Source organism: Orbicella franksi, chromosome 5, assembly GCF_964199315.1.
Source record: "Orbicella franksi chromosome 5, jaOrbFran1.1, whole genome shotgun sequence".
Taxonomy (NCBI): Eukaryota; Metazoa; Cnidaria; class Anthozoa; order Scleractinia; family Merulinidae; genus Orbicella; species Orbicella franksi.
Window position 1 is genome coordinate 6,484,901 of NC_138149.1, and position 27,168 is coordinate 6,512,068.

A 27,168-nucleotide genomic window follows, 5' to 3' on the forward strand; every position below is an offset into this window, starting at 1 on the left:
AAATCTGGAGGTCCCTGGTTCAAATCCTCCGCCCTACCGCTATCTGGATTTGTTCTCGGTAGCCCCGAGTTCAACTCCTCGGCCGCGTTGTGTAAATAGCCAATTGATCAACCTCCCACCAGTTGGGATTCTTAATAGTTTATGTTATATTTGAAATATTTGTTTATTTATTTACAGTGTCCCCAATTAGCACATTAGTGCTAAATACATCGACACTTAAATAAAGTGATTATTATTATTATAATAACTACATTACAATTTAAACAGGCTTTCTTAATAGCACTGACTGATGACATCTGTTTGGTTGTACAGTGGATGCGGCAGAGGTTGGCCACAGTCAGCGAGAGCTTTCCAACTAACTGCCAATGGACATTACATTTTTTAAATATGAAATCGATATATGATGTAACGAAAAAAATACCAAATGTTTAAGAGAGCTCAATTCACACTCTCATAAAATCAAAAGGTCAGGGTCAGCTGCCAAAGACTAAATTACACATTGAGTTTTCTTTGGTAAAAATGGCTACCCTTCTTTGACTTTCTTTATACTGCTTTTACCTCCCTTACATCTAAAATCCCCCAGCGGAGGGAGGGGGGAAGGTACTCTACAAAGTTTTACATGGGGAGGCTCTGCCGCAAGGTCTAAATTATATGATACCACTGTAAAGTTTGTTTGTTCGAAAAAATTTAATTAAAAGTCCCTTTTGATCTGAATACCTAAAAGACAGATCTTCCTTCACCCTTCATATACCTCAACTTGTGAACCCCTTAACCTTTAATATACATGAAGCCTGAACCTTTCAAGCAGAACCTCGCTGTATAGGACATTATAACAAGTACCCTCAGGGCTAAAATCAAATCCTCTTGTAGCTTTTTGTATCTGTCAAATTCATGCATAATATTTCCTCACAAACAAATAATTAATATTTCCTATGCATAATCACTCAGCCAACATACAATCCCAGGGTTCTCATTCATTTAGGGAGTACACAGGCGGCCAAGACGTTGAATACAATTAATACACTGTACATGACATTGTGCTGTTGGCGATTGTATTACAATTTTAGCAGTTTATAAGACATGAGAATGCTTCGAAAATCGCTCTAAATACTACGTGTAGGAAATAATTTCAATAAGTGTATCTCACCTAAATGGCTTTAACCCACCTACAGGAACACGAAGACATCAAAATACACAATTCAAACATAAGGTAAGCCACTTTTATTGAGATTATTTTCTACACATAGCATTTAGAGCAATTTTCGAAGCATTCTGACTGATACATTGTCTTTTAAATGGTTAAAATTGTAAGGCATTCGCCAACAGCATAATGTCATGTATTAATCATAATCAACATCTGTGCTGCCTGTGGAGAATAGAGGGCTAGTTTTGTGAAGTAGACAGCTGTCACTAAATCAAATGCTGAAGGCACAAGTTTCAAGGGAGGTCTGGGGGTATCCTACACTGTAATTAAAAAACATACACCACATCCTGATCCAAGTCTCCTCCTTACCTATGGCCTCTACTGACCTGAGACAAGGATGGTCAGGGTTCAGTCACATTCCAGAAAACCTGTGTTTTCCCCAAATTACTCTTCACAACTTACATACGTATTATACATTATTAACGCCTGGGTCGCACATGGAGGTTGGGTGCCCAGGAACCCGGGGGCTGAAGCTGCCGACCCCAAACCCAGGTAGCAAGAGCACCCCAAAAGCCTGCCCTACCCACAACCCAGCCACGAGCCCTGACCGCCATACCCAGCCCCAGCCCAAGCACCCGTCACACAGAGCCAGGACCTCAGTGGTAATAATAAAAATAATAACAATTATAATAAACGATAAATAAAAATAAATAACAAAATAACAATAAAAATACTAATAAATTCTTAATAAATAGGGTAAAAATAATAAAGGGAGAGAAGGGTGGGAGAAAACACTAAAAAACGCCAAAACTGATCAAGACGCCCTGAACACTAAGCACAGTAAAACTAAGACCACATCTAAAGGCACACGCATAAATTGCCACAATTCACCGCTGACCCAGGGGCACAAGAAACTCCTCCACACCAGGTCTACTACAGTAATGCAAACCCTAGCAACAAAACAAACGCCACAGCATGCCACGAAAAGACGCTAATAAACGCTAACGCTACGCAAACGCCACGCTAACTACTGAGCCACACACTCCTCGTCGTTACCTACGTTAAATAAGAAGTATATTTAACCTCAGTAAAATGCAGGCGGCTCAGAAATTGAAGTAGCCATTTTTTTTAGCTGGCGACCAGCAGTTAATGAGAACCGTGGATCCCCTATTTTAAGGATAGTCTGTTACAGCAAGGTGACAGCTAGATTCACATATTGAAATGTAGCATTCTACACCAGTTAGGTACACACTAGTATGACACATATTGCTTATCGCAGTGAGCTTTGTAGCTGTAGGGTATCATCAAGATTTACTGGTCCTCACCCATAATTTCAGCAGTGATCTCCTCAACACATGTTTACATCACATTTGTTTATGAAATGTTTTAGATGCTCTCTGACTGAGTGACACTGATTGAAATTTACCATCATGTAAATTTTAATTGTAGTTTGTAAAGTAAAGTAATAAGCTCTGGGTATAAACAATCATACCATTCGACCAGTGCTCCTCCAGTTAGTCAATTCTCTGTCCTTTAAGCTTCATTTCCACTTTCACTGCAATCACGGTTAAAATTATTTTAATTAATAATTTACACACAATAAGATTTTAAAAAAAATAACTTTAACAGGTTGTTCTTTCGAAAAAGACTCGGTGTGCTTCTCATTGTTACATTTCTGTTTTTTAAAATAAATTCCTAAAACATTTTTAAATTCAAAAATTAATTAATTAGTTAATTGATTAATTAATTATAATTATCTAATAGCATTAATAAATATATGATAACCAATTGACCCTCAAATAAAAATGTCTTGCATTGTTTCTAAGGTATTTATCCTATTTACACATGCCAAAGGTTCACATGTAATTTTTTGTAACACTGTTGCCAAAAGTCCATGAAGAAAGACCACATTTTCACATTTTTATGAGTTAAAATGGTTCTTATATGTAGAAAAATTGAGTCCTTTTCCAATTCCCTCTTTTCCCTCTACAGTTCACATTCTCCTTCAATAAGGGACTTTTCATGCACATTATACAAACCACGAGAACTAAGAAGTCTTTTTGTTGACACTATAGCAAGTAAACAAGGAAACTGCTGTCCGTATCACTGCAGGCTAGTGTCAAATGTATGCATTGAACAGGGTTGAATGTCTGAAGTTTTGAAATCAAAAAGGGAAAGACAAATTTATTATTGTGAGACTGTTTTCATCTCTAAGTTAAATCTCAAAAGGTATGTTTATCTTGTCGCCCGATGATGAAAGCTGGTCGCCTGAGGCAACCAGGCGCTGCTAGAGCACAGCCTTGTAAACGCATCTTGCTATTTAACTGTTCTGAAAAACATTACTGAGGAGATATTCTTTCTCTCTGGGGTATGATATCAACCGAAAATCGCTCTGGTGCATTTTGATTCTTTTAACTACATTGTAGTTACTATTCCTAATTCACTTGATTTGTTCAACAATTGGAAATCCCAACCTTCCAACCCTCCCTTCCCCTATTAGCCTCTCATTAACTGACCACTCAGGCCTCTCATCTCAAATTCCATCCACAGCGTTCCCTCCCCTCTCTTATATCACACTTCCAGTCAGGCAAGACAGTTGACCACTAATATAATGATGATTTTACCAGCTCTCTCCCCTCCTCTCCAAACATGTCACATCAGCGCCACTACTCAAGCTACGTGTTAATTTATGCATTTTGCGGTGATGTCGTGAAAGATCGTGAAGCGTCATTAAGTCTGAATTACGTTCGTCTGACAAAACTACTAAAATCTGAGTTCTTATGTTGTTACCCGTAGTTTATTTGTTAAGTGTTATGATTGAAAGATCATGGAAATTTTGTACACGGCCCAAATTCTCACCTTTCGTTTATCTGAATGCAATTGCTTTCAAGAACTTTAAAACCCCTAAAATGTAACCAAATGTTTTTCTAGTCCGTATGATCAAAACGTTTTATAGCTCTTTACAGTTTTTTTTTACGTCTGTGGTTCAAAAACAGTTTCCGTACCACAGACATGTTTTTGTGAAACACATGAATGTACAAATTAATCACGCTTTGCGGTCACGACCACTTACAATTCGAATTTCATCTAATTACGCAAATTTTTTTATTCAATTGACCTCGAAGTCTGAGTTTTTATACTGACAAGCTGTCCATGCGGGATTTTCCCGCTGTTTTCCTTAGGCCCCGTTCGCACGTATCCTAATATTTTTGAATCCGCAACGTTTACTTTCCTGATTAAATACTTTCCCGTCCACACGCAGCGTATTCAAATCGAATTCACCTGTCCACACGCATCCGATGGTACCCGGATTCACTCTAGAGAAACTAGGCCTACACGTTGTGCCACCATATTAGTTAATTGTTCGGTTAGAGACTGCACACAATTTTGCTACGTCATCAGATTCGAAAGTGTCCGGATTCACCGTCCACATGTTACGGATTCGTTGCGAATTTATTTTTTTCCACTCTGGAGAGGGGATTAAAAAATATCCGGATTGGCTGCTGAATTCGCCGGATGCGTGTGCACGGAAGCCGTATCCAGAAAGAAAAAGTTGCGGATTCAAAAATATCCAGATACGTGTGGAGGAGGCTTTAGTCGTCATGGGAAACTTGATAGCCGGGAAAAAAATACACCTGTGATCAAGTGACTGAAGGCAAACTAGGGTAGAAACATTTGTAAATTTGTCAATTTGCAATGGCAAAATAATACCTGACTTACTGTAAAGGTCCCCTTTCTGGTGCTAGTATTGATTTTACACTCAATTGACTTTACTTTTTAGCTATTCGAATTTGCATCCAACATTTTGGCGAAGGGTCCACACTCAAATACCAAAATGTCTCAAATGTCTATTATTTTTAATTTCTAACGACCAAAAACAAATTTGTCTGATGACACTGGCTCAGTTGTCAGGTCAAAATTTGTCTTTGGCCTGACAAATGATCTGCTTATAGACAAAAATTATTTGCAGGCTTGGGTGCGTGTTCATAGAAAAACTGAAAAATTGTGGTTTTCAGCCAAGCACATTTCAAAATAGCGATCAATAAACCAACGTGAACAAGCTTTTTTTGCAATAATTGTTGCAATTTAACAGTGAGCACAGACCACAAGGTATTTGAATTAATCTTTTTTGGGCACGTCTTCACATGTAGGGATGTCTAAGTACAAATGCGTTTTCAATTTCTAAAGAAAATGCTGAGTGTAAATTTAAATATCAAAGTATATGGGGTTTGTACAGATTACTGGTATTAATACTGACATATAAGAGCAACGGACTTCTTCCCGTATCTATGTTAACGTTAATTCTGGGAAATATTAAATATTATTAATTTCAAAATGTCAGCTTGCTGTGACACTCAAATGATCTACAATCCCAAATTTTGTGCTCTAAAATTATGTTCATTGAAGTGCAAACTAATTTTGTTGGCATGTTGGATTCTAACTGTACTCACTAAATGCATGAGTAAGAATTTCAGACTACGAAAAATCTTTTGCATTTAACACCCATTTATTTATAATTATTACGTCTTCAGTGCACAAACTGGTGTAGAGTAGGAAATGTAAACAGAATAGTAAACATATTCAAAGTCAAACAATTTGCATGTCCATTGAGGACAAATAAATCTCGGGTTTCACATGATAAAATATACAACTGAACCGTAATATGAAGTATATATGAAATAATTCATATTTGAACTGCGGTAGTAGATGAAAGTGAAGTACGATCATCGCAGTAAATTTTCCAATTTAAGCAACTGGAAAGAAGAAGCCTGAAAAAAAAAAAAAAAAAAAAAAAAAAAAAATCAGGTCTTCAACGGGACTCGAACCCGTGACCTCCGCGATACCGGTGCGATGCTCTACCAACTGCGCTATGAAGCCACACATTGGGAGCGAGGTCAATTAATTGATTTTTTTCAGGCTTCTTCTTTCCAGTTGCTTAAATTGGAAAATTTACTGCGATGATCGTACTTCACTTTCATCTACTACCGCAGTTCAGATATGAATTATTTCATATATACTTCACATCATTTCACTCACGGGAAGATATGAACTCAATTAATTGACCTCGCTCCCAATGTGTGGCTTCATAGCTCAGTTGGTAGAGCATCGCACCGGTATCGCGGAGGTCACGGGTTCGAGTCCCGTTGAAGCCCTGATTTTTTTCAGGCTTCTTCTTTCCAGTTGCTTAAATTGGAAAATTTACTGCGATGATCGTACTTCACTTTCCTTTGAACCGTAATAGTTACCACTTCTAAATGTACCGATGAAGCGGTTTGTTTGTTCGGGCCAGTAGCAAATAAAGACAAATAAAAATCTAGCAGCGAAAATATATAGGTGGGATGTTTCCAAATGCAAATTCCCAGTGATACAGTTGTAATTAAAATACTGACCAAATGACTTGATTCATCATAAAGGTAGCAAACCACTCATTACTAAACTGTTATGGTCATAATTCAGGGAGTCTAAAGCCTAATCTGTAATTACTTCTGGTATAAAGACAGTTTAGACTTCACAGACAAGTAAACTGAGTAATGCAACCAATCAGCCAACAAGAAACCCGCCATGAGAGAGTTGACGGTGCACAGAATGTTCCTTTCGATCTTCATCTTCATTCATCAAAGCAACCTATAGTCGATATTAATGACTGAATGACCCCAGGAACCAATGAGAACCAAAAAGCTCTTGATTTTGGAATTATTTTTAGTTAACGATTCCTCTTTACTGCAGAGTTGATTATGTTTCTGTCCAAGCCGCAAAAACCCAACCTCACTGGATTCTCGCCCACAGTTATCTAAAAATTCCTACCTCTATTTCATCAATCACATTTTCGCTTCAAATTCCATAGAACAAGACCTGCAATGAATGACAATAATTCAGTGAAGATGAAGGTTTCTCACAGGTTACTAAAATAAACCGGCAAAATTTCGGTCCAGGAAAGTGTAAGTGAAACCACCTTTGTGAAGAGAATAAAAATATCCTTTTACATGTATGACTGCTGCTCAATGCTGTTGACAGCTGTCAGCAGTAATAAAAGATTACTACAGTGCGCTCGACGCTTTCAATCAACAGGAATGAACTAACGTTCAAGAATATGTTTGGGATAAATGAATAAGTGCAGTTTAGATTTAATATCATTATGAAACCTTCATTTTTCTCTGAATGATATTTCCTTTTATAATCAATAAGACAAGTAACAGTCTGCTCTATCTGTAAAACGTTTTAGTCTAGCCTCGATAACCAAACAAAAGATTAGACAACAACTGCGAAAAATGCCGCTTTACTCGCTTCGTGTACTTCAAGACCAACGCTACCATAATTACAAAATTATTAGGTGCACCGTGAGGCATGCCCCAACATTAACAAATCAAACTGTACCACTGCTGGTAACACACCGAGAGAGAAAATTCTCGTATAAACGAAAACTTATTACAGTCCTAGAGACTACAGACGAAATGAGCGTATTCCAAAACGCCGCACAAAATATGAATATATGCTAAACTTCGTATCGCACACATTGTGTTATTTCAGTGAAAAGACTAACTAGATGGAACCACCTCTCGAGTAGAATTAAAATGAAACTTACCTTTGGTATCGGAGTCTCAGAGTTTGGGAGGAGATTGTTTGCGCGCTATATAAGTATCCACTATGTGCAGATCCACTAAAGCACTCCGTTGGTAATAATGTGGTCTGAAACTATTAGACGAAGTTTTATTGTCAGTTGTGATAAACACTAATAATGACAAGAACTTTGCAACAGTTTGGAAGGTAATTAATTTTTTTTCCATTGGGTGCTTATCAGCGGTTGGTTGGTCAGGTTGGCTGGGTTCAGTGATTTTCAAAGAAATCTTCGTTTCGGTTCAAAACTCTTTGACAGGGTTGTAGACTTGAGAGAGAAAGCCGACTTTTCTAGTGTTCTCTCTTTTATTTCAATGTACACTCCAAAGCGCCAATTCATGATTGTACCCCAAGGGTATTCTACAAATCGAAGACATATCTGCTCTCACGAATAAACGTAGCAAACCGGTCAAAATTTCTTACTTGCTGCAAGAACAGATCGATTATGATGACAGAGGAAAAAGGGAAACTCTTAAAGGACCACTTAAATCTTTCACTTTGAAACCTTGGTCAATAAATTGACGTGGCTACAGAGCCACTGAACTCAGAAAATATTGAAACAGTGTCGAGGCCACTGGACCGAGTTCGTCACTGGTCGAGTTTAAACATCGAGTTCTGGCTCTTTGCAGTGGCCGGCCGCCCGCTGCTCCATAATAAATTACAATCACATTTTCGCTTCGAATTTCACAGTACAGGACCTGCCATAGATGGCAATTATTCACTGAAGACGAAGAAAGCTTGGCACAAATTACTGAAATGAATTCGGGAAAGTGGAAGTGAAAGCAGCTTTGTGAATAAAATTAAATTATCCTTCCACAACAGAAATATATGTTCAAACAAGCGAATAGAAGTACTGTGTTGCTTTTACTAGGTCACGGAAAACCAATATCATTCTAAACTAATCTTGCTGCCGGAAATAGATCTACAGTTCTCCAAAAGGTGGATAATTTCAAATTTCAAATCTCAGCAAAACTGCAAAACTATGACGTTCAATGTCCGCCAATATTCAACATTTGAATTTTGCTTGTATTTTTGCATTCGAAATTGCAGTTTTACAATTTGTACTTACATGTGCAATTGGACATTTAAGTTTTCAATTTGTTTACACTCCTGTTGTCCATTTAACATTGTCTTTTTCACAATAGTTTTGGTTTGAAGTATTCAACATTCAAGTTAACGCAATTCAACATTCAACTTCATTCAACCTTGCTATTTCTGGTTTTAAACTTGTAACTGTTAACATGAGTTTTACATGCCGTGTATGACTGCTGCTCAATGCGATTGACAGCTTTCAGCAGTAATAAAAGATTACTACAGTGCGTTCGACGCTTTTGATTAACAGGAATGAACTAACGCTCAAGAATATGTTTGGAATAAATGGGTAAGCGCGATTTAGATTTAATATCATTATGAACCCCTTATTTTTCTGTGGATGATCTTTCTTTTTATTGTCAATATGACAAGTAACAGTCTGCTCTATCTATAAAAGAACAATTCAAGTTATTTGTGACAATTCTCGTTTAAACCGGCAAATGGCCTAACCTCGATAACCGAAGAAAGATTAGACAATAACTCCGAGAAAATGTCGCTTTACTCGCTTCGTGTACTTCAAGACCAACGCTACCACAATTACAAAATTATTAGGTTCGCCGTGAGGCATGCTCCAACATTAACAAGGCAAACTGTACCAGTGCTGGTAACACACCGAGAAAGAAAATTCTTGATAAACGAATACTTATTACAGTCCTAGAGACTACAGACGAAATGAGCGTATTCTAAAACGCCGCACAGAATATGAATAAATTATATGCTAAACTTCGTATCGCCCATATCATGTTATGTCAGTGAAAAGAGTTACTAGATGCATGAGCTACACCACACTTGAGTAGAGTTAAAATGAAACTTACCTTTGGTATCGGAGTCTCAGAGTTTGGGAGCAGACTGTTTGCGCGATATATTCGTATCCACTATATGCACTAAAGCACTCTGTTGGTAATAATGTGATCTGCAACTATTGAACGAAGTTTTATTGTCAGGTGTAATTAACAATAAGAATGAAAAGAACTTAGCGACGATTTGGAAGTTAATTAGTCTTTTCCATGGGGTGCTTATAAGTGGTTGGTTGGTTGGGTTCAGTGATTTTCAAAGGAATCTCCGTTTCGGTTCAAAACTCTCTGACAGGGTTGCAGACTTGAGAAAGAAAGCCGACTTTTCCAGTGTTCTCTCTTTTATTTTTTGCAGACTCTAAAGCGCCAATTCATGATTGTAACCCGAGGGTATTCTAAAGTCGAAGACATATCTGCTCGCACGAATAAACGTAGCAAACCGTTCAAACTGGCTTGCATGCTTCAAGTACAGATCGATTATGATGACTGAGGGAAACGGGAAACTCTTTATAGGACCACTTACATCCTTCACTTTGAAACCTTGCTCAATAAATTAACGTGGCTACGGAGCCACTGAACCTAAAAAAAAAAAGAATAATCAAAGAGTGTTGAGACCACTGAATCGAGTAGAGTCGCCAGTCGCCGCTGCTCCATGATCAATTACAACACTGTCGAACGAATGAAGAACTTTGCCTCTAAAACAAATGGCTTGCTGAGTGAATTGTGTTACCTCTCTTCTACAAGCGTAACGACGAGCTATTTGTAGGGTCAAAAACAGCAGCCGTTGACTTCAGTTCACTTGGACACGACTTCGGCGCTACAAGCTCATGTGAGGCTGCCGTGAAAGTTGAATAAATCAGCGGATCAATTCATACCAAATGGTTGTCCTTCCCACTCGTAAATACGTCTCGTCTTTTTTCCTTTCCTGTTTTTATTTACTTCTTTTTCTAGTTTTTGTTTAATGCACGCGTTTATAACAATATACCATTTACCGGTACGGCACGTTCGGCAAATGATAACTTTTCTGTTTATGTACGTGATCGAGTTTGTGTGTATTCTTGTTTTTTTTTTTGTTTTGTTTTGTTTTGTTTTGTTTTCTGCAAGTCAGCCTTTTTTTTTGGACAGGAAAAGGATCTTTGTTCCATACTTAAAAGGTATATACGTACGCATCTGAATGAAATCTTGAAATAGGAAAATTCTCAAAAAACACCAATGTGTATAAGATGACAAACTTATTTACACTGTAAATTAGTCTCTCTAAATGTAAGGGGCATAAATAATTTCCAGAAACGAATTAAACAGCCATATTCACGAGGTGTCGCAAATGAAAAGCAGACGTTACATTTCTAAAAGAAACACATTAATAAGAGGAATCAGAGAAACAATGGATGAACGAGTGAGGAGATAAAATGTTTGATTCACATGCAAGTCCGCTGATTCTTGTGAAGTTGCGGTGTTGATTAGAAACGGATTTTATTGCCTAATTTAAAAAAAAAAAAACATAGATCCTTCAGGGCGTTTTATTCTGCTAAAAGTAGATATCGAAGACAAAGCTTGAATTTTAGTAGACATTAATGTCCCTAAAAAAAAATAAACAAATAAATAACAGGTAAATTTTTCAAAAATTTACACAAAGCGCTGCAAACTGAAAATTTAGATTGCGAAGAAAATTCAATATGTGGAGAATATTTTGACTGGCCTCTACATCCAACGCTTGATAAAAAAGGTGGTGTAATACTACCTAGAAAAATGTTAATAGACAATATTGAATGTTTACAAAATGAATTAGACTCGACAGACTTTTGGAAAATCAAACGTCCTCAAACTAAGAGCTACTCCTGGAGCCAAAGATCGCCACAAATATTTTGTCGCATGGACTATACTGGCATGCATGAACGTCAAATAACCTGCAAGACTTTGTGAATTCAACGAATATTATTCCACCGATAAAAAAAGATTACGCAGCGCGTGAGTTAGCTTTAACCGATTCGTATCAAAATATTTAGGGTCCTGGGTTTTAGAAAATGAATGTCTCGCTTATTGACGATGGAAATTATTTTAATGGCTTGAAAAATAAGTTTCCACAATGGAAAACAAGGGGAGCTAATAACTTATTAGATTGACACTCTGTTTGGGATTGGAAGAAAGATAAGATTCATTTCAAAAGGCCAAAGAACGAAACATAAAAAACAAATATTGACAAACTGCTTATGAAGAAGCAACAAGAATATACGAAACAGACACTACTGATTTAATAAATGAAAATTGTTTAAATTAAAAGAAGCAAAGTAAGTTCTTGGATTTTTTTTATGAGAAAAATTAAGAGGCATAGTTATCCGCCCAAGAGCTGGTTCGCATGAGCATAGAGAAAGAAACACAAAATATTTCTTAAATTTAGGAAAACGGAATAACGTTAAAAGCACATTAAAAAGCCACTTGTAAGTGGTGTTATTACAACTAATCCCCATAAAATACTTGATGAACAGAAACGCTTTTATCGCGACCTGTATAAATCAAGATCTACCAACATGGACTGCAACACTGGAGAAATGTACGTTTCTAGGCGGCTTGAACATTCCTAAACTATCTGAAGAACAAAGCCAATCTTGTGAAGGTGAAAAATCCCTTGAGGAAATAAAATTAATCCCAGATAGCTTTCAAAATAACAGATCACCTGGTAATGATGGAATACCAATTGAATTTTATAAAACCTGGTGGGAATTCAGTGGGGACTCTTTTATAGAATGTACAAAGGGGTCCTTTAAATATGGAGAGAAATGTCCAGCTCTCAAAGGAAAGCAGTTAAGGTAAAGATCGAATACTTAGAGAAAATTGGCGACCGATCTCCCTTATTAATGTTGACAGGAAAATGATTTCAAAAGTAATTGCTGTTAGAGTAAAAATGTTTTTCCAAGCATTGTCCACCACAATCAAACGGGCTATGTAAAAGATCGCTACATTGGACCCAATTAGGTCGATTTTGGATGTAATGCAGTTCACAGATAAAGAAAACATTTCTGGTATTTTGGGAGTCTGGTTGGTCGGGTATCACACTACTCTGTCATCTCTCCCCTTATTTATTTCTCCAGCTTCCCAGTGGTCCGGAATCCTAAATCCTTGAATCTGATTGGCTTATCGCCATCCGGACCCCGAGTTAGGACCGCCTCGAAATTTCCAACTTCAGCAACTTTTCAAGCTTTTTGTTACAACGTAAAACAGCGTAAAATGTAAACATTCAACACAGAGTCAAACAATTCTGCAAACAGCATCGCTTTTTTTGCCCAAAATGTCAAACGCACACGTACGCCAGATTTAAACTGAACGGCTTAAATTAAAATTCAACACAAAATTCACTTTCAAATTAAAGCAACCGGTAGAGAACAAAATAAACACGTTTTGTGCAGTTTTTCCCAATACGGATCCCTCGGCCGACAAATAACATATATGTATGCACTGCCGTGACTTAGAATACCCGGAAGGTGCAAATAATTACATACGTTTCTATCACCAGAAATTTCCCATAGTAGTGTAATACCAGTTATATTTCGGTATCTTACTATACCACGATCAGTTTGATGACAGTATAATACCAAAATATAACTTAATAACTTGCAATACTTGCAGGTCTCACTACACGTATTTTGTAGACAATGCAATTGTCCCACTTGGCCTTGATCCTCTATCAGCTGAAATTATCAGCATGTACTCCTCTATGAACTGGTTAATCGACAGAGAACAAGGAAATCTGATACCCTAGGCTACGCGGGAGGGGTAGGGGAAGCTAGGCCGAATATACGCCCTTAATTCGTCCATATTGCTGTCCTCACATTTAATTTACCTCGGGTACCAAACGTTTTTCCTTTCCTCTTATGAATCGGAATGGCCGGAAGCTACAAAAGAATCTGCGCGGCAATGGAAACCGTGCAAATGTTTCTGTTACCAGAAATTTCCGATGGAATATGCCGCTGATTGCAGCTGATGTACTGACTGGCTGATAAATGCGATAAAAACTGAACTGCCTTTGCCAAATTAGAAAGGTGTCTTTATATCCCTTTGCTGCTACCGCGGTTTATCATTTCAAGTTGACTTTAGCTTCGTTCGTACACAGATGTAACACAACAGACTGTTTATTTCACCATCCTATCCGTTTTTATTCAATTTAAATCAAGTCCTGTTCGAATCGATTATTTTACTTTTTAATAAATACTGCACTGAAAACTTGTGTAGAATATTTACAGGTTTGCCATCTTCTCTCAGAAGCTTCTCTAATTTTGAAATCTCTCGGTAATGAACGTTGAGAAAATACGATTTCGTACAAAATTGTACAGTAAAGCGATTGGTAAGGAAATGTCTCTACTGCAAGGTCCAAATAAATTCCACTTCCTACAAAACCTTAATAAACTAAAAATATCTCCGTCTGCAAAGCCTATGATAAATTACTTTTCCTTTTTTACAAAAACTAAATAAAATACAGTTTTTACAAATCTTAATAAGCTGTATTTCCTAGTAACTTAAACAGTGTCATTGACTGACACTGGGTTTTGTCATATTATACATGTTCGAGCTGTGGACAGAATTTGATTCTGATTAATCTCATATACACAGGTGTCATCCTTAATCTTTCTTATGATGTAATAGCGTCTGAATGGAGGAATCTTTGCTGGCGTCATTGTTTATATTTTGCCTCATTAAGATACGACTTTGCGAGGAGAACTGAGGCAAGCATCATGCTAGATACGAATTGATACATAGAGCGAGTAAAACGTACTTTAGCTCTTTGGGTGTGGTACTGAAGGAAACACTGGCTTTCAAAAACTGCTGCAAAATTTCTGGATGGCGAAAGTCCTAAAGAGCCGATGCCTTACCGATAAAATTTTGAGTCTTTAAACCCCACGTTACAGAACAGTACATCAGGTTCAAATTGCTCGGGACAGTCAATCGTGCCATGCCCTATCAATATTAAAAGCTGATATTTTTGTAGGTCGATCAAAAACTGAGGCGTTTAAGCTAATAACGCAAATGTTCTAGACAAAGATTACCCCATACGTAGTAAACTTCATTGAATTCTGAGGAAATCATTCGGTACCGTACAATATTTAAGGACTTTTTCCGTGTTTACATGGCTTCATATGAACACGAGGGAGTTGGGAGAATTCGAGAAAGTTATACAAACCCGAGGCGCAGTGGAGGGTTTGCGCAACTTTCGAGAATTCTCTCAACCCCCCCACGCCCCCTCCCCCCGCCCGCAAATGTCTAGATAAGGCTGAGTGAACACGGACAAAGAGTCCTCAAATGCTTTTGTAAGTTCAACTATTTCTTAGAACACAGAAACACCACTGTGTTTACATACTCTGCTCTAAACACACCTATCGACCAATGAGAGCACGCGTGCAATCTTATATCTTATAAGATAGTAATTAGGTTCGAAAAAAAGAAAAAAAAAACACGATACTTTTGAAAATGCTAGTCTCATTGAGTCAAGTTGTTCTCTAATGCATTTGAAGTTCGAACCAGCATTTGCTCAAACGTAACCAAAACTTTTGCCTTTTTGATCATTACAAGACTGACTCACGCACATTGAAAAACTAAATTCTCGATTCCATTGGCACCAGGAAACTAAAATAATTTATTAAATTAAAAACACTCCAACTGGATTCAAAATTAGTCACGGTTATTCTCTTGTACTTACAGCATGGACACTCTTGTTTAGCAAGTTTCTCCAATTTCCGTCATTTCGCTAAACCGGTTAATGTAATCACTTTTTTAATTACCTCAGTTTAACTTCGTAGCTTGAAATTGGTTGTCATAACACTGCCCACAAAAGGCAACTTATTTACACTTAAACTTACATATAAACTTTTTACAATTGTATTTTAGCAAATGATGAAATTGATTCTTTCACGCAATTTGAAACCTTTAGTTCCCACAGAAGTTTATAGAAAGAATTCGTGACCGAAGAATCGCGCGATTCTTTGGTGCTGGGCATCTTACACGTTCTTGTAAGAAATAAAGAGGCCTTAAGTAGTTTAAAATATCACATTTTCACCTAAAGTCTATTTACAGATCCGCTGCAAAGTCTGTCCTGTTCTTGGCTCAAATGGCTGATACTCGATCAGTTTACTACTATATCATCCGGTCAGCAGATTCGTCTGGAAATTCCAACTCGCTCCAGTGTACTCTTATCACTCTTTAGGCTTGATCCTGTCGCAAAAGACCAAAAAAAGAAAAAGAAAAATTGAAATATGAGATCACATAAACAACATGATGTACAATACGATGGCCAGTCCAATCAAACACACAGATCATTCTTGTGTAGGAAGACCAAACATACATGTTATTTACCAGTGAAATATGTACCTGAATCAAGAAGAAATATTTAAATTCTTTTATTTCAGTCATACAGGCCTGGGATGGGGGAGGAGTTACAGGACAAAGAATCGATAAACTGAAATCGGAGAGGAAATTGATAAACGAGAGACAAGCTGTAATAAAAAGTCTTATTGGAAAAAGTCACCAGGGGTGATCAGAAGCTCAGTGGTTAGAGCACTCGACTGGTATACGGCAGCTCATAGGTTTGGACCGCGGGGACCTTAAATTTTTTCCCCCATTGTCCCGTGCTCGCGACAAACTAGTCGAATTATTGTTCACCGAGTTTCACGTTTATCATAATTTCATTTCTAATGGACGTTTTATGTTAATATCCGGGATTACCTCACTGATATTAGTATTGATAAATGTCTTAAACAATTTTAACTCCTTGTGTTGCTTTTACAGTGCAGTGACTTCAAGTGGGTTCCCAAAGAGTTTTCAGCCAATCACAGCATGAGTTTGAGCCATACGTAGCTGAGTTTGTTCGTGGTTGGAGCGGCGTCAATGTTCGCTGTTGTCGTTGATTTGAACAGCTTGACAAATGAGCGACAAAAATAATCTGAACCAAGTACTTACACTCTGAATGGTCGCTTGTCATGCACTCAATTATTTTTGTTGCCAGACTCAGGGTGTTAGCTATCTTGCGCTGGATTCAAAATTGTTTTCGTTAAAGAATAGGATTTTTCAGTCGAGTTGAAAATTATTTCTTCAAAATTATAATTTTTTGTCCTTGGACCGTAACGCATTGTTTTCTACGTGCTAGGTTCCACTGAAATTATTTTTATTGCTTGCTCGTGGTGCCGTTCAAGTCAAGAAATTTGAATCCAATTACCAGCCAATCAAAATCGTCCGTTCCAACGACTAAGAATTGCGCTACTCGAACATGATTGGTGAGATCAACTTAGATTCTTCTGTTGGAAAATCGTACCGTGATTGGTTAAAATCTCTCAGGTGGCTCGGTTGAAGTCAATGTATTGTATCTTTGTTCCTTATTAATAAAACCTGACCTTTTGTTCTTCCTGCTGTGTTTATCTCCTGGCAACTTCACCTGAAGAACTTTGAAATTCACTTTGGAATCTGTAAAGCCGAGGGCGACAAGACGCTTACTTGGACAAGCTGTTAAACTGTGCACACGGCTTTCCATAACAATTTCACTTAGCAGGTCACCTGACTTGACATTAAACAGCTGAAGAATACGACCTGCTAGTCCATCCCTTATGTAGACAACGCACTCGTCACTAACAAACTTGCAACCAAAGTTTCTAGGTAACCTTCGCTCAGGAATACGTGGTAGTATTGTTCGGAGTATTTTTCCCAAAACGACATCGAGGACGTAAAGGTCTTCGGTCAAGGGTTGAGTAAGTACGCAATATTGTTCAGTAGGAGAAAATGTTGGCAATCTAGGAAAGAAAATGAGAGGATCGAATATCTTCCAGAAAACAACATCACCACATTGCATCTGCAATTTCCCACGATCCGCGGTTATCACGTGACGTTTGCTGTTACATGCAACAAAATGCCCACGAATAGGAATTGTTGACAGAATGCCTTCCCTAGTTGTATCCACGGTGATGACTTTCCTCTCTCCGTCACAGGCCACTCGTTCTTCTGATATGGGGATTACCTCAGTGATGTCCTCTAAGTCAGTCCAACTTCGGATGCACTCAGACAACTCAAAATTCCATAGCTCAAGAGCGTCGCGACTGGTTTGCAACAAAACACTTTCTCTTACAGCTACAAGATTAGGTCTAATGAGCCGACCAATGTCTTCAAAAAATCTTTTCCCACGTTTGAACATGCCACTTGAAATGTCCCAACTCATAAGTGTCTCTGGATTGCCATCTGTTGCAGTGATAACAAACAGCGTGTCACCAGCCACTGATAATACGACTTCCGTCACAGTAGTCGTTGAAACTCTGGCACTATCTTTCGTAAGTTCATCAAGCTGCAACGTCTCTATGATGTGACTGTCATAAGCAACTGTCAATACAGATTGTTTATTCAGCACAAAAGCAAGTTCTGGGAACATGGTATCTCTTTCAAATGGCAAGAAAAAAGGATCTCCTAATAAAAATCCGGTCTCACTACACGATTCAAATTCCCACGGCTGGTAAGACACTTCATCAGGAAAAACATCTAGAGAAAAGTCGCCATCATTTTTCATGTTGACGTCTAAACGAAAGAGACCGCACGTAGCACTGTTGTTAACCAAACAATAAAGGCATCGACAGTCAGGGGAGAACTTTATCATTCCGTACACTTCTGAATTAGTTCTCTGAGCTAGAGTTCTACAACCATCCATTACGTCAAGCAAACCAATCAAACCAGAAGTCAGAAATTGCTAGCAGTCTTCCATCGCGAGACCAAGCAAAGACACAATATCGTCACTCCATGTAAATCGATATTTCTCTGAACCATCTGTCAGACTCCACATGACAACTGATTTAGCATCGCTCGGGCAATTAGTTAGCATCGTGATCTTGTCTGCAGAAACTGAACAAACCGAGAAACGGCACTTGCTTGAAAGATAAAGTGGCTTCAAGTCCCCGTCAAACGTGTAGCCATGGCTGAGGATTCCTGGTAAGACAAGTTCCTTTGTGGGATGAAACACTACTGAGCGGTATAATGACTTGGGAGCATCGTTATCATACCCGTAGTAGTAGTGGTAACGTTTCGTTGCTCTATATGGTTGGTAGACAGGCCTTTCGTCATTGCCATAATACTCTAAGTAGTAATCTTCCGTTACCTTGACATCTCGTTTCCATAGCCGCTTTCCAGTATGGAGCGACCATAGCTGTATCGTGCTATCATTACATACGCATACCATATAGTCTAACTGCGGTGAAACATCAAATCAAACTACGACAGCTGAACATTCAAATCTGGCTTGAACACGCCTCTGCAGGTCCTTCTTTTGGAAGTATTCCATATACGCCATTTCAGAATATTTCGTCTCTAAAAGGTTTAAAGCTTGAGATGACAGTTCAGGTCCGCCCTCGTTCAACAAGGTTTGAAAGATGGTGTGGGGAAGTTTTTCTAATGTTGCAATATGTTTCCTTAACAAGACCAACAAAGTGTTAAGGGCCCCATGACATTTTTCGATGTCCACTTGCTTCTGAACACAAACCACTTCTTCAGACGCCAGTGTAACATTCACACACAACTTAGCGTAAACAAGCTCTACGTCCAAAACAAATTTCGTCACAACTTCCTCAAGGCTGTATACTCTCGCATCCTCTAGTTGTAGCATGTGTTGAACTCCATGTCGCAGTGCGTACTTTGCAGTGTCAGGGAACTGTGCGCCGTAAACGCCTTTTCGTTTCACCTCATCAAGCTCATCAATGCAGAGCTTAGAAAGGACTTCATGGCCTTCTTTTTCCTCCACACTGAAGTGGTGCTGTCCGTAGTTAGATTTTTCAATCAACCAGTCTTTGACCAACTTGTGAAAGAAATGAACGCACTCGTCTTGAACGGGTAGGAGTGCTGAGATACAAGAAATTGCCGCATTTACTTTTCTCTTAACCACTGACGTCGATTTACCTGGCAGCAACAATTTAGAAACAAAACCTAGAGGCAATGGTTGTCTTGCAGCTGCAACCACACTCAGAAAATTCAAAAATTGGTCTTCGGTGACCCTAAGTTCCTTACAAAGTTCAGTCTCCAGACGCTTGAAATACGAGTGGTAAATAGACGAAATACCTGATGGTAAGATGCTGTCCAGCAGTTCAGGGATTATAACTGGCACTTCTTTCTGTATGAAATCTACCAGGTAATGAGCATATAGCATAACTCCTTCTGACTTTTGAACCAGTGCTTGCAAGATCTTTTCTCGATCCTCAGATTGCAATAAATGGCTGATTTGCTTTTCAAAGCAAAGTTGAATATCCTTCACGTTCTCTTCAACGTTTGGATCCAGCTGCAGGGGGCGCAAATTCTTTAGAGTTTTTGCTATGTTTCTTTCCGGTCGCGTTGTCACCAGAAATCGAATCCACGATGGAAGATTTTGGAAGTAATTAGCAATTACGTCTAATAGCTCATTTCTTCCTTGGAATTCGCTTTCGTCCAATCCATCTATTACCATCAGATAGGTCAAACCAGGGTCGTTCACGCTGGCTAGAGGTTCCTCAAACAGCACTTCAAACAGATCCTTCACCTCCATGTTGTTTATCTCCACACCCAGATTTCTTGACAGCTTTTCCACGAGAGCTTTCTTGTAGTCTGGCAGAGAATCACACAGCTGACTGGCTAAAGACTGTAGCATCACCTTGGGATTCCTCTGGCGCGACCTGTCATGCTGGCAGAAGTGGCTTCCGGCTAGCCGTCCAGCATCTTGAATCTTTTCACACATGACAGCTGAGATTACAGACTTCCCCATCCCAGCATTTCCACTGATCACCATCACACGATTTGGGGAACTTCTGTCATCTAACCAACTCTCGACTTTGGCAAAGATTGACAAACGGGTTTCTTCTAAGTATCTGTCTGCGTGATATTTTACAATTTTCAGGGTCTCAATCTTTGCGAGTTTCTTGAGGATTTCGTTTTCTTTGTGCTTCTCTCTTTGTCCTTCCAAGTCTTCAGCTGTTTGCTGCAAATCTTGGCGCAAAGAGTCAGATCGTTCGTCTTGGGCTCCTAATAACTTCTTGTGGGTGTACTGTATTTCTTCTACTCTAGACTTTGTCTCCTGCAGTGTCTTGTGGAATTCGTGCTGGCTATGACGAATTTCTTGAATTGCTTTGCTGTCATCAATTTGAGTTTCACGAACATTTGTAACAACTTGATGTGTTTTTGTCTCGATCTGAAATACCTCTTGCAGTCTCATGTTGCTATCTTGAATTGTCCCACGATCTTCTAGTTGGTTCTGACGTACTTTATCAACAGTTCGGTATGTTTTGGTCTGGAACTGACGTATTTCATCAACGGTTTGTTGTGTTTAGGTCTGGGACTGACGTACTTCATCAACAGTTTGCTGTGTTTTGATCTGGGACTGACGTACTTCATCAACAGTTTGCTGTGCTTTGGTTTGGGACTGACGTATTTCATCAACAGTTTGCTGTGTTTTGGTCTGTATTTCATGCACTTCTTCCAACATCCGGTTGCTGTCTTGAAGTCTTTTCCGATCTTCTAGTTGAGTCTGACGTACTTCATCAACAGTTTGCCCAGTTTTTGTTTGAAATTGACGTATATCCTTCAGCTGTGACTTGATGTCTTCTTCACTGTCAGCCCACTCAAACAACACGTCAATAAAGTCTTCCTCTCCACAACGCTCAGCCTTCAATCTATCGATTTCCGCCTGAGGCAAGCCAAGAGCAACAAGAACAGCACTAATTTCCAGCCACAGAGCTGAGAAAGTAGGTGTATCAATACCAGTACTGGTAACATGACCGTACAACTTATTGCGGAAAAACTTGATGCGAGCAAGGTTTGCCTCGACAGAGGTGTCACTAAGGGGTGGCTTAGTGTGCCAACCCGAGGGGGGAGGGGAGAGCCCACAAACGTTGGTTAGAAGGAGGAATAACAAAGTGATGTCAAATGTGTTAGAGTCTGGTGTGGCTCCACCAGGTGGGAAGAGCAGGTCCCACTGAGGTTTATGTAAAACCCTCCTCCTTAAGAGATTGTTCAGAGTGTGATAGTTTGCATGAAGATCAGCCACCAGATTTGCTGGGGGATGATGACTGTCGAAAATCCTTCTAAGATCCGTTGATCCACCATCAATGAGAAGTCTGCTCAGCTTGGCTCCATTTGTCTTCTCCACAGAGCTTACCAAGGGTGAAGGGGCAGCAGCCGCCATCTTAATCTAACGAGCAAAGGGGAAGGCCTCCAGTTACACCTACATGAGGTAAAAAATTTTTTTTTTCTGTTCTTATGTAATTCTCTTAGCAAATATAAGCCATTTCCACCTGGAGCTTTCAGTCACGGTGTTGCTTGCTGTGCAATTGAAAAGGCTGCTATTGAAAAGACACATTTTCCTTGAGTTTTAGCATGATCAAGGTTACCTACTTTAATGACTATGGAATACGGGCCTGGATGCTGCAGCTTTAGCTCGGGTACTTTGCACGCATTGCGGTCCTATTAAGCTTAATAAATTGTCCAAGAACATTCGTTGTTTCCAGAGTTGATGGAGTCTGGGCCAGTGCCCCAAGGCAGTAGTTTTAAACTTTGCGTCTTTTCTTACAACAATGTAATACTTCTTCTGTTTTCTTTTTCTTGCACAATGCATTGCATGCATTGAAGTTCAAATAATAACTACACTATAACTTTAACAATGGCTTTAATAACAGAACTGAGTGATGACATCATCTGTTTGGCTATACATGTGTCAGAGGTTAGCCACAGTCAGCTAGAGTTTTCCAATTAATTGTCCATGGATATTTCATTTTTAAACGTGAAATAGATACGAGATGTAACAAAAACAAATCCCAAATGTTTAACAGAACTCAAATCACTCTCTCATAAAATCAAAAGGTTAGGGTCGACTGTCAATGGTTGAATTACCAATTGAGTTTTCTTTGGTAAAAATTTCTACCCTTCTGTGATTTTCTTCACACTGATTTTACCTCCCTTACATCTAAAATCCCGGGAAGGTACTCTACAAAGTTACATATGGGAAGGCTCCAATCTGAGGTCCAACCTCTTTACCCTTTTTAGTTTCATATATCATTTTGACAGAAAAGGTCTCTTTTCATAAACCCTTTATTGAAAAAGGTATCCCTTTCAGATACCTAATTAAGAACATCGCATCTCTTTTCCAAACCTTTGAACTGAAGTTTATGATGTAGAGCTTAATAAACTAAATGATACTGATGTAGGGTGCATTTGTTGGAAACATTTTAATTAAGGTCCTTCTTGAATCCCTAAAAGACAGATTTTCCTTCACTCTTCATATACCCCAACTTGTGAAACCCTTAACCTTTAATATACGTGAAGCCTGAACCTTTCAAGCAGAACCTCCCTGTACAGGCCATTATAGCAAGAACCCCCCTTCCCACCCTGGCTAAGATCAAATCCCTTTGTAATATTTTTTACCTACAAAATTCTAGCACTCAATATTTCTTCACAAATAACTAATAATAATATTTCCCACACATAATCACTCAACCAACATACAATCCCCAGGGTTCTCATTCATTTAGGGAGAAAAAGGCTTGTTTTCTGAAGTGGACAGCTGACATTGATTAGGGTGCAAAGGGAAAAGCTTCTAGGGAGGTCTGGGGCCATGTAAAGAATTTTAAGGGATTAGAAGGACATTTTTCTCAATTTTCAACCCGTACTGTAATTAAAAAAACATACAGCACACCCTGATGCCATGCTCTCTCCTAAGCTACAGCCTTGACTGCCCTGAGACAAGTACAGTCAGGGTTCAGTCACATTCCAGAAAATCTTTGTTTTCCCATATTACACTTACACACATATTATATGACGACTAGTGAGACAATCTCAGATAGTGCTGAGTGCAATGCATAGCTCAGAGTGGCACACTAGTCACACAGGTCCTCACCCCTGCCCAGTTCACTTGCGGTTTGTATTTACCTTGGTACCTAGGGCTTTTCCCCTTCCAGAATATGAACGGACTGAAACCTTGACAAGACATAATCTTAAAAAAGTGTATGTTTCATGTGTGTATTTTCATCCTTTGTCCAAAAACAACATACAATTACTGTTTGCCAAGACAGCTTTCAAACTTTAATCTGGTGTTTTGTGTTGATTTTCGTTCATTTAAAATTCAATAATACGTCAAAGTACCAAATGTGACAATGTTACATTTCACACCAACGTTTGTAACTTGATACTTTTGTTTTCCTTGCAAAGACATGTAACATGAAACCCTTGTTTTCTCGAAAACACACAGATGTGCTTGGTCTTTTTTCACCGCTGAAGATAAGTGGAAGAAAGTTAAATATCTTATGCGTAAGTGGAAGTGGATCCTTACGATATTGTTTTATTTGAAACACAAATTGACTTTTCACTGATAAACAAGATCTAATTTAATTATCCTTAATAGTCACGGACCACCACGTTCTTATATTCATTTGCCACCTTTGTGAAACCAATAAAACCACTTTGCAAAATTCATGCTAAATGATATCGATTAATACAACTGATCATGAGAAGCGCTAGCACTTCAGCAAGAAGTATTGAAGGTCAGCACTACTCAGTTGACTAAGATTGTATCCTACATCAGTGAAACAGTCCCCTCAAAGACTGATTAAATTAATTTGCCCTTTTATTAGGTGCCACAGAGTCTGCAGCATTCTTTGGGCACTTTCCTAGTTTCTTTTGTCATCACTGAATCACGTTAGGTTCTACCACAATGTTAACTACTCCGGATGGCAAAAGTTTTATTGCTTACACACACACTGATAATGAATGAAAATGCTGACTTAAACCTACAAGTTTATATACCTATGTAAATAATAGAAAGTTCCAGAAGCGTCTCTGCATATATTTGGGCTTGCGGGACAATGCATGCTAATTATCAAACACTCTACATTATGACTATGCCTGAAAGGTGATAGAATGAATCGAACTACACAAGCTGATTATGTAGCACACAAGGAATGCACTCAGCGTTTGTGTCTGATTTCGTATGAAATGTATCTTTCGCCTAATATATAGTCGACATGAAATGCTGACCAATTTGCGCATGCGTTTAGAGAAAATTGGTTTCGCTTTAAAGAGAAAAGTACCACAAGGAGAGCAAGGGGTTTTCTAAAATTAATTAATTTTATAGCTTTGTGATGTTATCTATAAAGTAAGGTCTAGGTATGAAACGTTTTTACCTAGTGCACACCGCCACCTAGCCAACTCCAACCGCTTCCTTGTCTCAAGACTAATTAATTAATTGATATTAATTAATTAAACCAACATTAAAGTTTACACCTTATTACCTCATTGCCTCATTGCCTCATTGCCTTGTTGCCTTAGCCGACATCAGCCCCCAAACCATGCCAATACTGCACTCTGCACTAAAAAGTAGGCGGCTCACAAATCGAAGCAGCCGGGTTTTAGCTGGCAACCAGCACTTATTTTGGAGATACTGTTACAGCAAGGTGACAGTTGCATTTAACCATCACTGTCACAAATAAAGTCACACATTCATATTGAAATGCAGCATACATTTCTTCACCCGTTGGGTATACACTATTACAACACACATTGCTTGCAGGGAGCTTTGTAGCTGTAGGGCATCACAAAGACTGCCTAGTAGTTATCAAGATTCACTGGTCTTTACCTATCATTTTCAGCAGTGATCTCTTTAAACTATGCTTGCATCACATTTCTTTACGACATCTTTTAGATGCTGTCTGATTGAGTAACTCTGATTGAAATTTACCACTCAAGTTGAACATTTTAATTGTAGCTTGTAAAGTAAAGTATGGTTATATAGTAAGCTCTGGACGTAAAATAATCATACCATTCAACCAGTGTGTCCTCCAGTTAGTCAATTCTCTGTCCTTTAAGCTTCATCTCTACTTTCACTGCAATCAAGATAAAAATTATTTTAATTAATAATTCAAAAAAACATAATAAGATTTGCTCTAAGAAACTTAAAACAGGGCAGTTAGAGATTAACTTTATTTTCAAAAAGAAAATAACTTTAACTAAAAAAGACTCAGTGTGCTTCTGACATTGCTACATTTCATGCATTAAATTCCTGAAACACTTTAAAATTCCTGAAACATTTTTAAATTCAGTAGTATTGGTTTCAAAAGATTAATAAATTGCCCCTTTGCCAAAAACTGTCTTGCTATTCAACTCTTCTGAAAAACATTAGAAAAATATTCTTTCTTGCTGTTATACTATAAATTGACTTTATTTGAGCAACATATGAAAATCACAACCTTCCAACTCCAACCCACCCTTCTCTTACATTATTAGCAGGGCTACCGTGTGCCGAGGGTGCACTAGCATAGCCCCACATCTTAGAGAATTTGGTAACCCATCGAGTCGAGAAAATTTGGTTGTCGTGTAATTGTCTGTACAACATCCATACGTGTACCACTTGTTCTGTGCGTGTGAGTTTTTCAAGGGCCTGTTTTCATTTATATTACCTCTTTTGGCCAAACAATGGATAAAAAAGAAACACCAAACAGTGTTCAAGAGGCACCGATGAGGAACATCCAGGGAGTAGAGAGTCCTTGTCTAGTGAAGAATACCTGGGGAATTTTACTTTCCTTTGACGGCCGAAAGACATGACCATCAATGAATGCGCTTTCAACTGACGTTTGAATACAGGACTTTAGAAAACAAATTGGTAATGTGTTTATTGTTTCGAAGCTGGATTCAATTTTTTAAATAACTATACAGCTGTAAAATTGACTGCAATGCCGCAGGCAAAAATAATTTTCCAATTACGCTTCAGCGTGAATAATTTCAACTATAATAAACTGTATATACCATAGTATATACCAATTAGCAGCATGATAAAAAAAAAAAAGTTACGTTAAAATTGATTCCGAAAACAGCAGAAAGTCCTTTGGAATTTTAAATTATGCCCTGATTTGTGTGCAAAATGGGCAGCAGCACATGAAGAAAGTCACATGATTCATCAGGTGACCAACAAGAGAATTTAAACGTGTTCCCTTGTTTTGTATGTTTAGTAAAATTACAAAATGCTAAACACAGTGGAAAAATGGTTGATTCGCTGATCAATCGAAAAGCCCATTACAATCTTCACAACATTTGTTGGAAGTTTCTGCCTGGACGATTTATGCAGACTGAGGTGAGCTATGGTGAGCACCTTTTTGTTGTAGAAACTGCTGTCAATTGTTTTCTAAAACTTTTGAAGGCACAGCCACTGGTCACTTTCCTTCGGTGAGATATATAGCATCAAAAGAAGTTGTATTAAAGTCTTCCAGATTTGAAACCGTGCTCTTAAAACATTTTATAAATTCCATGGTCGTTTAATTTCGCTAACCACTAAACAATAACACTGGAGTCGCTTTGTTGATCAAAGTTGTTGTAAATAGAATAGTTTTGTGTCTGTTTTCAGACTTTCTGCCGCTAAATTAACAACTAAAGGTAATAAAACCATATTTGTAAATAGAAGCAAAATTTTGTAGTTTCCTTTGTGTTAAAAATAAGGACAGCTACTTCATACACTGGTAAAATTTCTTCTTTTGTTACGCTGGGTTGGATTTGCTTACGACTCTC

At 38.4% G+C, this 27,168-nt stretch overlaps 2 protein-coding genes and 1 pseudogene across 6 annotated transcripts in view; all 3 read right to left on the reverse strand.

The window, feature by feature from the left end:
• LOC145486501 (uncharacterized) overlaps positions 1-6,969 on the reverse strand; it is a 77,051-nt gene extending 70,082 nt beyond the window's left edge. Inside the window, exon 1 of the mRNA XM_081465178.1 lies at positions 6,950-6,969. The gene's annotated coding sequence lies outside the window, so the exon portion shown is untranslated. The remainder of the gene's footprint in view (positions 1-6,949) is intronic.
• Positions 1-27,168, reverse strand: part of LOC145486502 (uncharacterized) — a 79,990-nt gene that overhangs the window by 10,136 nt on the left and 42,686 nt on the right. The gene's annotated exons all lie outside the window — the stretch shown is intronic.
• Positions 16,066-21,888, reverse strand: LOC145486518 (uncharacterized; annotated as a pseudogene).